The sequence below is a fragment of the Lactuca saligna genome, chromosome 5 (assembly GCF_052625555.1).
Source record: "Lactuca saligna cultivar CGN05327 chromosome 5, ASM5262555v1, whole genome shotgun sequence".
Classification (NCBI taxonomy): domain Eukaryota; kingdom Viridiplantae; phylum Streptophyta; class Magnoliopsida; order Asterales; family Asteraceae; genus Lactuca; species Lactuca saligna.
Genome location: NC_136421.1, coordinates 186,513,413 through 186,523,843, shown reverse-complemented (window position 1 = coordinate 186,523,843; position 10,431 = coordinate 186,513,413). Strand labels below are relative to the sequence as shown.

Here is a 10,431-nt window from a genome sequence, read left to right as displayed (position 1 = left end):
AGACATCATATCTAAGGAATTGTCTTGTAACAATCTCTGATAGAGGACTTTGTAATATCATTGGCAATAATCTTTGTGACTCTGGTGCAGTGACATTACGAAAGGATCGTTACATAAAGTGTTAGAATCTAGCATCACTACTAGAAAAACAACCTTTTACGACGCGCAAAACACGACGCTCTTTGATTTATGTTACGCATTAGAGAGTGACATTAAAAAAGTATCATCTCTTCAAAAATTTTAAGGATTTAGGTTGCGCATTACTAAGTACCTTTAAATTAGTGTCTCATGTAAAAATATTAAAAACACGGAAGGCACTTGTGCGTCATCTGTGAATGTCGTTTTATATTTTTTTTAAGAAACGCGCGTATCCGAGGGAAAATGAAATCCCCAAATTTTTTAAACCCCCACCTTCTTCTCCCTCGTCTCCACCCCTCATCCACATCCACTACCTCCAATCCTCATTTCCTCTTCTAGCCTCAAACTACGGCGATGCACCTTCCTTCTCGAATAATGCTTCATTTACCACCATCGTCCGATTATGTGAGCCCAAGGAATTGACGGAGACAAAGAAGATTATGGATCAATTGCTTCACATCATGTTTAAGGTTAAGGGTTTGAGATATCTTCCAAATCGACCCTCACACCAAATGGTTCGATCTCCTCTCTTTTTACCTTGTTCGTTCTACTGATGCCTCCACCTTCTACCATCGATGTTGATCTTCGAATTAGCAACAAGAAGCCCTAGGGCCTCTTCCTTCACCCACCTCCAGCGCCTCCAACAAGAAGCCCTAGGTCCCTCGCCTTCACCCACATTCTCACATGTTAAAGACACGCCATCCCAAAATTGGAAAAACTAGGGCTTTTGTGCTTTGGATCTCACAGGAAACAAGTTTTCCTCGTCCCCACCTCGCCCATCCAAATTCCTTCTTCTTCAAATGATTAAATGTTCTTACCTCTCAATCGTACCTGAATCAATATCTCTGTCTCTCTTGTGTCTATTCTCTAAACCAAATACACTCGATTCATCTTCTGTTCCGCATACAATGGCCATGCCACCAGTGGCACCCCAGCTACCACCGCTTCAAGCACCGAGTTCCACCTACAATGACTCACAAATCCACCCACTGACTCATGACTAAGTATCGCCGGCTGTGGTGCCCAATTCTTCACCACCATCCCCTTATCCCCAATCCTACCCTTAAACCCGTCAGGAAGAATCGCATCCAGACCAACTTCTTTACCACCACCGGAATTCGAGTCGGTTTTTTTGTCATCTGGTGGCGGATCTTGAACCATCCACAAGAATCCTTGCTCACTTTTCTGTAAACCAATAGCTATTTCCTTCAACTGCTCCTTCTTCAACACACCCTGACTCCCAAAGCATAAAAACACTACACTTTTACTCGGTTGTGAATTCAACCATTTTAAGCACTCGTTTTCGCTAGGATCCACATGATTGCCACCGGCGATTAAAGGTACGATGAAATAAATAGGCGGAGTTGGACCGTTGGGGATGCATTTACCTTCCCGGAACGCGTCAACAGCCCTTTCTTCAAACCCCACGAAGGTGTTTGCCATTGGGGATGCAAATTGATCGTCTTCTTCAAAACACCCTTCCAAATTTCTTAATTTTGTTGCTCATGGCAATACCGTAAGTTTGTCTTACATGCGCTCTTTTGATCCGACTACTTGCTTTTGTGTTGATTGACTAAGTCAGTGGATCTCTCGATATGTTTTTGTTGCGATCCCTATTTTTGATGGATCTTTTTCTAAATGTAGTTGGGAACTATTTTTGCTTAGATTACAATTTAGCATATAGGTGATTCAAAACTATTGCTTGCAGCAGAAACTCATCTACTGTTGCTTAATGCCATATGTCGAAGTATTAATTTGCATTATGCTTTCTACTAGATCAAGCTCCACTCATCAACTGCTAGGGGTCTACTGTTTAGCTAATCATGGAGCCAATCTGATCTTGCTAGCCTACCCTTTTGCTTTTTCAGGTTTACCAATTTATGGATCTTAAATAGTTCATTTCTAATTATGGGCTACCAATTGTTCAGAGTGCAGGTAAATCAGCAGTTTTGAAAAGTTTGATTGGGCATCTTGCTCTGGTACGACTTTCATTTTTCTTTATTTTCATATTCAATCTGGACATATATATTCACTTTATGTTTTTTCTAATTCATTATGATAACAAAACAAGTCATTTCAATTTTCAAATTAAGTTGAGCAGCCAACTGGTGAAGGTGGTGCAACTCGCGCACCTTTATGTATTGAATTAAAGAGGGATGGTAACTTAAGTAGCAAATCAATTGTAATGCATATTGATAGAAAATCCCAACCTGTGTCTGCAAGTAAGTCCTCATGTCATACTTAAGGGCTTAAGCCAAGTCGACACACACATACACACACATTTAGTAATAGGGTTCTATATATATATATATATATATATATATATATATATATATATATATATATATATATATATATATATATATATATATGATTATTGAATCTGAATGCTCTTTTTGTCCACCAACGGGTGCTCTTCGACACTCATTACAGGATAGGCTTAGTAAAGTTTCAAGCAAGAGTCGGGATGAAATATTTTTGAAGCTTAAAACAAGTTTGGGTGAGTCTGTTTGCTTAAAAATATCAAGAATTTGACAAATGCATCATAGTAATTAGGTTTCTTTTTATACCACTTAGGCTTGATTGTTTGTTTGCTTCATTTTTTTTAAAAAAAAATTCTATGTTTTTGACATATTCGAGATACAGTTTAATTCCTTGTTTGATGTATTTCACTATTCCTAGGGGAGGGTGAAGGAATTCAATTCCATGGTATGCTACGTGTTGTGCAACAATCATTACTAGGGTCAATTTTGGCAAACATGTTGCTTGTTCTTGGATGCACGTTTTTCTGTGGAGGAATCTTTCTTCCTAAAAAGGAACACGTTTTGCAGCCAAATGTTGTGATGAGCTAAGGTTTGCTATTAATGGCAGTGATGGGTCTGTTACTCCTTGCTATTCTTCACTTCACACACACTGAATTGCATTTAGGAAAGTTAGAATTGGCCCTTTCAAGATTTAGCAGTTGTGTAATGCTTATTACATATGGGGCCTACTTCTTCCTATTGTTGGAAATGCAGCAGAACATGCAAGTGCCATCATGTTTGTCATGAAAGACAAGCTTGTAAGTTATTAGTCATTACAAGAATCATAATTCATTTTATTTAGTTTTTTAAATATTTTTAGTTACAATCTTTGTAGGATATCTCTTTAGGAGTCGCGATTGGCTCCTCAACACAAATATCTATGTTTGTTGTACGTGTTTTTTTTCTCTGTATATTAAAAGAAAGGTTAATTTAAAGAAATAGCAGCATAATTTAAACAAATACTAACTTTTATTTTAAAAATTTTGTGTTTGTAACTGCAGATTCCATTTGTGTGGTTGTTGGGTGGATCATGGGGCGTCCTTTGGACCTAAATTTTCAACATTTTGAGACAACAACTCTTATTATGACAGTTCTAGTAGTGGCTTTCATGTTGCAAGTAAGCCTCATATTCATATATTTTTACAAAAATTTGGTTAATTAAAATTTTCATTTAAAAATGGTTCTTTTATATATTTGTAGGATGGAACATCCAATTACTTCAAGGGAGTAATTCTTGTGTTTTGCTATTTGATAGTTGCTGCAAGTTCTTTGTACATATAGACCCTCTATCTATACATAAGTTATAACCATTGTTCTCTTTCATTTGACTTTTGACTAGACCTTTTTTCTTCTACATTGTTTATGGAACTGACTTTTGTCTCTGGTTTTGCAGAAGATAAACCTTAAAGCTTTGAATCCATCATAAAGAGTTTCAAGTCAATTGTATGTTCTGGTTTGACTTTCCTTGATGGCATATAGTTATTATTATTGCATACTACTACTAACTTAACCGAGATGAATGGATTGCAGTGTTGCCTAGGGCTTTGGTGGCAGGATTTGTGAAAACAAATAAATATTTCCTTTTTGCTTTCGGTGATTTTATATTGAATGCATGTAGTATCACAGAGTTATAAGCAACTAGTTGGTTTGATTCCTTACTTATGGATTGTTATGAATTCAGTTCAATCATCCGGAACAACTATGACATTTGGTCCAGGAACGTTCCTGGACCAAATTATTTCGTATCTGTTTGAATTCTTTGAAAAGTTTGATGTTGTGGTTATCAGTTGCTGCTTACTTACTGCCAAATACAATGGTCCATGCATCTTTTAATTGGCTGCTAGTTTAAATTTTCTTTTATTTTTATAATCATTTTCATTTTAAATCTTACTAGCTTTTAATCTTTCCATCATGACAAGAATTTTGTATTCTTATCTTGTTGATAGGTCCAAAGAAACTTGAATGGGATTGGACCATTGTGCTTCCTGATTTGCTGCTATCAATGGATGTTGTGTGAATCCTCATTGAAGTCTTCATTTTGGTTTAAGAGAACAAGGTGGAGAGTCTAAAAAGAGACAAGTTAGCAACAGAGAATCTCCTCCAATAAAAAAGTTACAACAGAGAATCTTCTTCCCCTTTGTTCACACTTTACATAATCACTTTCAATAATATTATCTTCACTCTTCCTATAGTTTCTTCATTATTAATTTTTATGAATCTTTTCTAGGTAGTCTTTGGTAATGGAACCGTGGATGTGGTGGTGGTGGTGGTTATCGTGGTGGTGCCCCAGTCAACCAAATCCAAACCTTAATTTAGCTGCTGCTGGGCTTACCCCTGGGTAAGTGAGAGTCAAAAAGATGTTTTTGCCCCTCTTTATTATTATTATTATTATTATTATTATTATTATTATTATTATTATTATTATTATTATTATTATTAATTTAAATTTTTCTCAATTCATGTGGGCTTTATTATTATGAACAAGTTTATGATAAATCTGATGTTTTTGATGCTCTTTATTTTACTGCAGTGGGCAGATGAAATCTGAACAGGAGACCATTATGGCCCAGGCTTAACAACATATAGTTATGCAAGTACTACAGAGTTTATTATTATTATTATTATTAATTATTATTATTATTATTATTATTATTATTATTATTTATGTACGTTCAATGCTTTGAAACATCATGTTTTTATTTGTCGAAAATGGCCTTACAAGTTGGAGGGTTTAATCTTCCCGGATTACCTAGATTACCTGATGAGATTCCAACTAAAGTTTTGTGTTTAACTGAGGTACCTTATGTTTTTTCTATTTTAAAAAGAAAAAATGTAAATGATGTTTAAATAATATTTTTGAGAAAATGTTAGGAGTTGGTTAATGTGGAAAACGTCATTTTGATAAAATATGATATTTTTGAATAATTTTGGTAAAAGCAAGCATGGTTTTTTTGGTGCAATGAAGGTGATCAATGCTGATAAATTGATGGATGATGGAGAATATGAAGAAATATTAGAGGATATGAGGGAAGAAGGATGAAAATTTGGTAAAAAAAATACTCGAATTGACAACCCTTTTCTGTAAATGATGTTGTGATTGTGGGAGAGGTATTGTGTTTTTCTCTGTTGCTAGGTAACCTTTTCAACAACAGCATTCTACTTAAGCAGGTGAGTAATCAAGATTAAGGGAGACTTGTAATCATCTTTGGCATTCCTTTCCAGTAAGAAACAGAGTTGTATGATTATTTGTTAGTTTTATAGGAATGTATAACACATGTTAGCAATGTATTATTTTTGTTTAACATTTGAATGATTCTTTGTATGACATTATAATTTGTGCAATTTATTTTATTTTTTGAGTATGAAATTTTATTTTATATTATGCAATGGATTGTATTTTTTGTATATTGTATTTTATTTCTATTATAAGAAATTAAATGCAAATTTAATTTAAAAATTAATAAATATATAAATTTATTTTTTTTAAACATTTAAATTTACGATACACAAAAATGTGTGTCATCTTCATTTATGACATGGCCTTTCTTGACAGGGGCTTTCTTGATACGCATTGCGTGTCATTAACACGCGCGTCGTAAGGTTACGACACGCGAATGCGTGTCGTCTTCCTTTATGACAGGGCCTTCCTTGATACACATTGTGTGTCGTAAACGCGCGTCGTAATTGCGCGTCGTAAATGAGCGTCATAAATGCGCGTCGTCTCTCTTTATGACAGGGCCTTCCTTGACGCGCATTTGCGCGTCGTCTGAGCCTTTTACGACGCGCAATGAGCGTCGTAAAAGGCTGTTTTTCTAGTAGTGCATATTCTATAAGTAGCAAGAATTTGATATTCTTACACTTATGAAAAAGGATTTGGAGTTGTAAAATGAGAATGATTGGAAATGTGTTCAATTTGTCTATTTCAGAAAAGTAAGAACCATAGGAAAACATTGTGTGCATGCTAGGAGCATGGGACAAGTGTAATAATTCAAGTAAGAAGTTGATTACCCGAAACGGCAAATAATGAGTAATCAATATGGTGATAAATAAAAGGCGTTTTATTTATACTCAAAGGTTTGAGGCCATATGGGATTAGTATTATTCTTGTGTTTCACATTTGCATGTTTTGACTTCCAGAATAATTGAGTTTATTAGGAATAATCGAATTATTCAAACGAGCCACAGTCGTTCATATGTTGGAAGTAGATATGAATGAAGACTGTCGTGAATTGGTGTGTGGATTGTCTAAAGAGCATTAGACATAAGCAAATGTTTGCTGCAACGTTCATGAGTGCTTACGAATATGATTTGAGCATTGGATAAAACACGCTAACTTGGATCACTCCATGAATTGTGTCACGAGTGATTGGTGAGACGATAACATCTTATATTCTTGAAACCGAGATGTGTGAGTTGTATCTTGCCAATCGGTTGTACATTGATAATATGTAAACGCACTAGTAACTTGGTGTTATAAAACATATTGTTGTGTGTGATTCGGTGCGTGAGTGCAAGCGAGCATTGTATCAAAGTTTATCCATTCGTTTTATTCAAAGTAGGATAAAGGCGATATCTTTGGGCCCCTCGATGGTTTAGTGATGACAAACGTAAATGCTCGGCCGGGCTAGGGCTAATTTGATTTGTTCAATTAGTCTGTCGTCATAAATCAGAAATCGAGAAGTAGTACAAAGAGAATGATTTGAAATCATATCTCATACGATATCTAGAATGGAGGAATATATGATCCCTTATCTAAGGACACACGTATCTGATATGATCAGAGTTGACAGCGGCTTTGGAAAGCTACGATTGCATATCAGGATCTAAAGTCATACGCATAATAGTTATTCGACTTATCCAAGTGGGAGACTGTTGGATTAGTGTCTAAGTCCATAACTATTTTGGTATGTACTTGACCCGATGGTGCATAGTCCTTTTGGGTTGCCTTCACCAAAGCAACTTGATTGGAGAAATATATAGAGAGAGAGGATAATATGATTTATTAATATGTTATAAGAATAATATATTAAAGGAGAAATCATATTTGTTTAATTAATATTGGTCAATAATTAATTAAGAATTAATTTTGTGATCAAATGTAATTAATTAAACTAGAGGGGCTGATTTGTAATTATGTGATAGTTACAAAATAAGGTAAGGATTATCTTATATATAGGGTGAACGAATGTAAGGAGATAATGCCTTAGAATTCAACTATGATAAGGATTCAAGGATTATCTTATGGGTTGCTTTTTGGATAAGAAACTAGATAAGGATAATGATTGAAACCCTATCTTTACACCTATATAAAGACCCTAAGGCTCATGAATTCGTGTATCCCTTCCCAAGAAGTCCTAAGGACAAATTCTAACCTCTCTCCTCTCTCTTTATACCTTCTCCATTTGCTCTTGGTGTTTGTAAGCCATTAGAGGAGTGACACTTGTGACTCTAAGCCTTCCAAAGTTAATTCAAGGAGGAATTGGGATTGTTATTGCTACATAACAATCAAGGTAACATCTTAAACCTAATTATATGTTAATATCGATTTCCATATGCTAGAATTAGGGTTTATAGTCTTGGATTCAAAGCATGTACAATAGAGAAAACTAGATCCAAGCATTAGGGTTTGTATGAGCACATAGGATGTCTTATGACCAAAACCCATCACATTATCCTCCATACAGGCAGCCACTTGGACCACATTTTCCTTTCCTGATGGGGATGTGAACTCATCCCACTTTCATGTTCGCTTCTATACTGGGTACCTGAACGGTTCTCCCCCATTTCAATCCAACTAAGTCTGCAAGACATATGAGAAATAGAAGGATTTCTGATCCTTCCTACCATCCAATGATCGATCTGTTGACAACCAATGCTTACTAATGCTAGCGATTCATTACTAGCCGAACTTACAAGACGATACAACTTCTGAAGACTAGATGAACACTTTCTGAATCTATACATAACTAATAACTCCAAATGCCTTGGAATGATACTGTACCCATATCTTGAAGTCCAGTTAAACGATGCTCAAAGAAAAACTTTGGTAGTAGACCACTTCCCTTGGCGACACCATGAGTCAATCTAAGCACAATGACTGAACCGTCCGAATCCTAAAGAGGGTGATAACCACCTTGCTGAACCCCGAACGCAGACCTTCCACATAATTCTCCTGAACCAATCTTGATTACGAGTCGAGATAACGTTGAACACCCCAAACCAACAAAACGGAAACGACCTTACACTAACAACTAACAATTCACGATATGCGATTGCCATATGACGTTTCTTGAAAATATAATCCAAACACAAGTAGAGAAATAAACCGAATATATGCTTACCTAAGCTGATGCAATATTCTAACAACCATAAACACGAATATAAATAACATGAAAGAAGGAAAACGATACATACCTGCAAAGCTCAACTCTTCTCAGCTGGGGCTCCTGCCCTACCTTCGCGTTCATCGGTGATCCTCAAAGAAACCGGAACAGGCGCTCATACTGCTTCTCCCCTCAATGTCGGACATTCAGCCTTCTTGTGGCCCATCCGATCACAATGAAAACATAATGGTCTTGGCCCCTGAGGGCAATCCCTGATGACGTGACCAACCCTGCCACACTTGTAGTAGCCCAAACCCCTAGAGCGACAAACACCATCTTGTAGTTTCCCGCATGTTCTGTACTGAATCCGGTCCTGCTGGCCTCTCAAAAGCTAATCGGATGTCTTGGATGTCTTCTTAGGACCCTCCAATATGTGCACCTAATCTAAACCCATCTTCCTGATGTGCTCCAAGTCAATCTCCCGCTCTCGGGCTCTAGAGATCATATCATTCAGGGTCTCCCACCCTAAAATACTCATGAATTTCCTAATGTTATCTCGCATCATATCATGATACCTCACTTTCTTCATCTCCTCATGTCACAACTGGAAAAATTAGGTTAAGATGTGCATTCCTAAACAATATAATCTCCTTGTGTAAGCCCAAAAAATGATCCATTAAGCCAAGCCCAATCATTTTTGGGCCTTAACCCATAAATTCTCAACCTACAACCCTTATTGGACCAAGACATTCTTATTAGGCATTTTGGGCTAAAAACATATACTAGGACCTTAATAGGGTCGATAATTATTATTTTTGGGCCCTTCGAACCAAAAATCATTTTCTAAGCTTTAATGAGCCGATAATCCTTCATGGGGTCAAGTCAAATCGAAACCCACCATGTTGGGCTACTCTCTTGGGCCAAATATCCCTCTTGGATTGGTTAGCCCATCTTTAATAATAATAATAATAATAATAATAATAATAATAATAATAATAATAATAATAATAATAATAATAATAAGATAAAATGGTGAATTATATGGGCTTGCCACCTCATTTTTGCATGACATATATCCATGCATTTGTCCATCATGTATCTAGGAATTGAAAGCTTATACAATTTATAAGATAATTTTCAAAGTTTCAAGTTTTGTATTAGTTTATATGGTTAGGCAAATTACATGACACTTGTTTGATGTGAATTGTCTTGTTCTTATGAGTTTAATTTAGATTATAGATAAATTGTTTGATTAGCTTGTTAAAATTTTTGATCTAAATGATTCTGGTGAATTCCATTACTTATCCTCAAGTTATGGAAAATGAAAAGTTTTCTTTGAAATAGATCATAAAAATCATAGGTTATGAACTTGAAGAGTCTTTTTCCCATAAATGGTTTTCTGAACTCCATAACTTGTCATCAATTTATGGAATATCAAGAGTCTTTTCATTAAACCTATATTAAACTCATAAGTTATGGATTCCAAAGGTTTTGAAAGTTACAAACTTTCCCTCAAATTTTGGAATTTGTAAATGTAAAATTCTAACTTTTGAAACATTTAGTTCCAAGCCCTAGAATTTTAAAAGTTTAAAATTCAATCCTTATACTATTATAATATTATAGGTTTAATATTTATGTATATGTATAAGAGTAAAGTCATTCTTACC

General features: G+C 35.5%; 1 pseudogene; it reads right to left on the bottom strand.

The window, feature by feature from the left end:
• Positions 1-1,005: 1,005 nt before the first annotated feature.
• Positions 1,006-1,581, bottom strand: LOC145046035 (UDP-glycosyltransferase 88B1 pseudogene; annotated as a pseudogene).
• Positions 1,582-10,431: the final 8,850 nt, after the last annotated feature.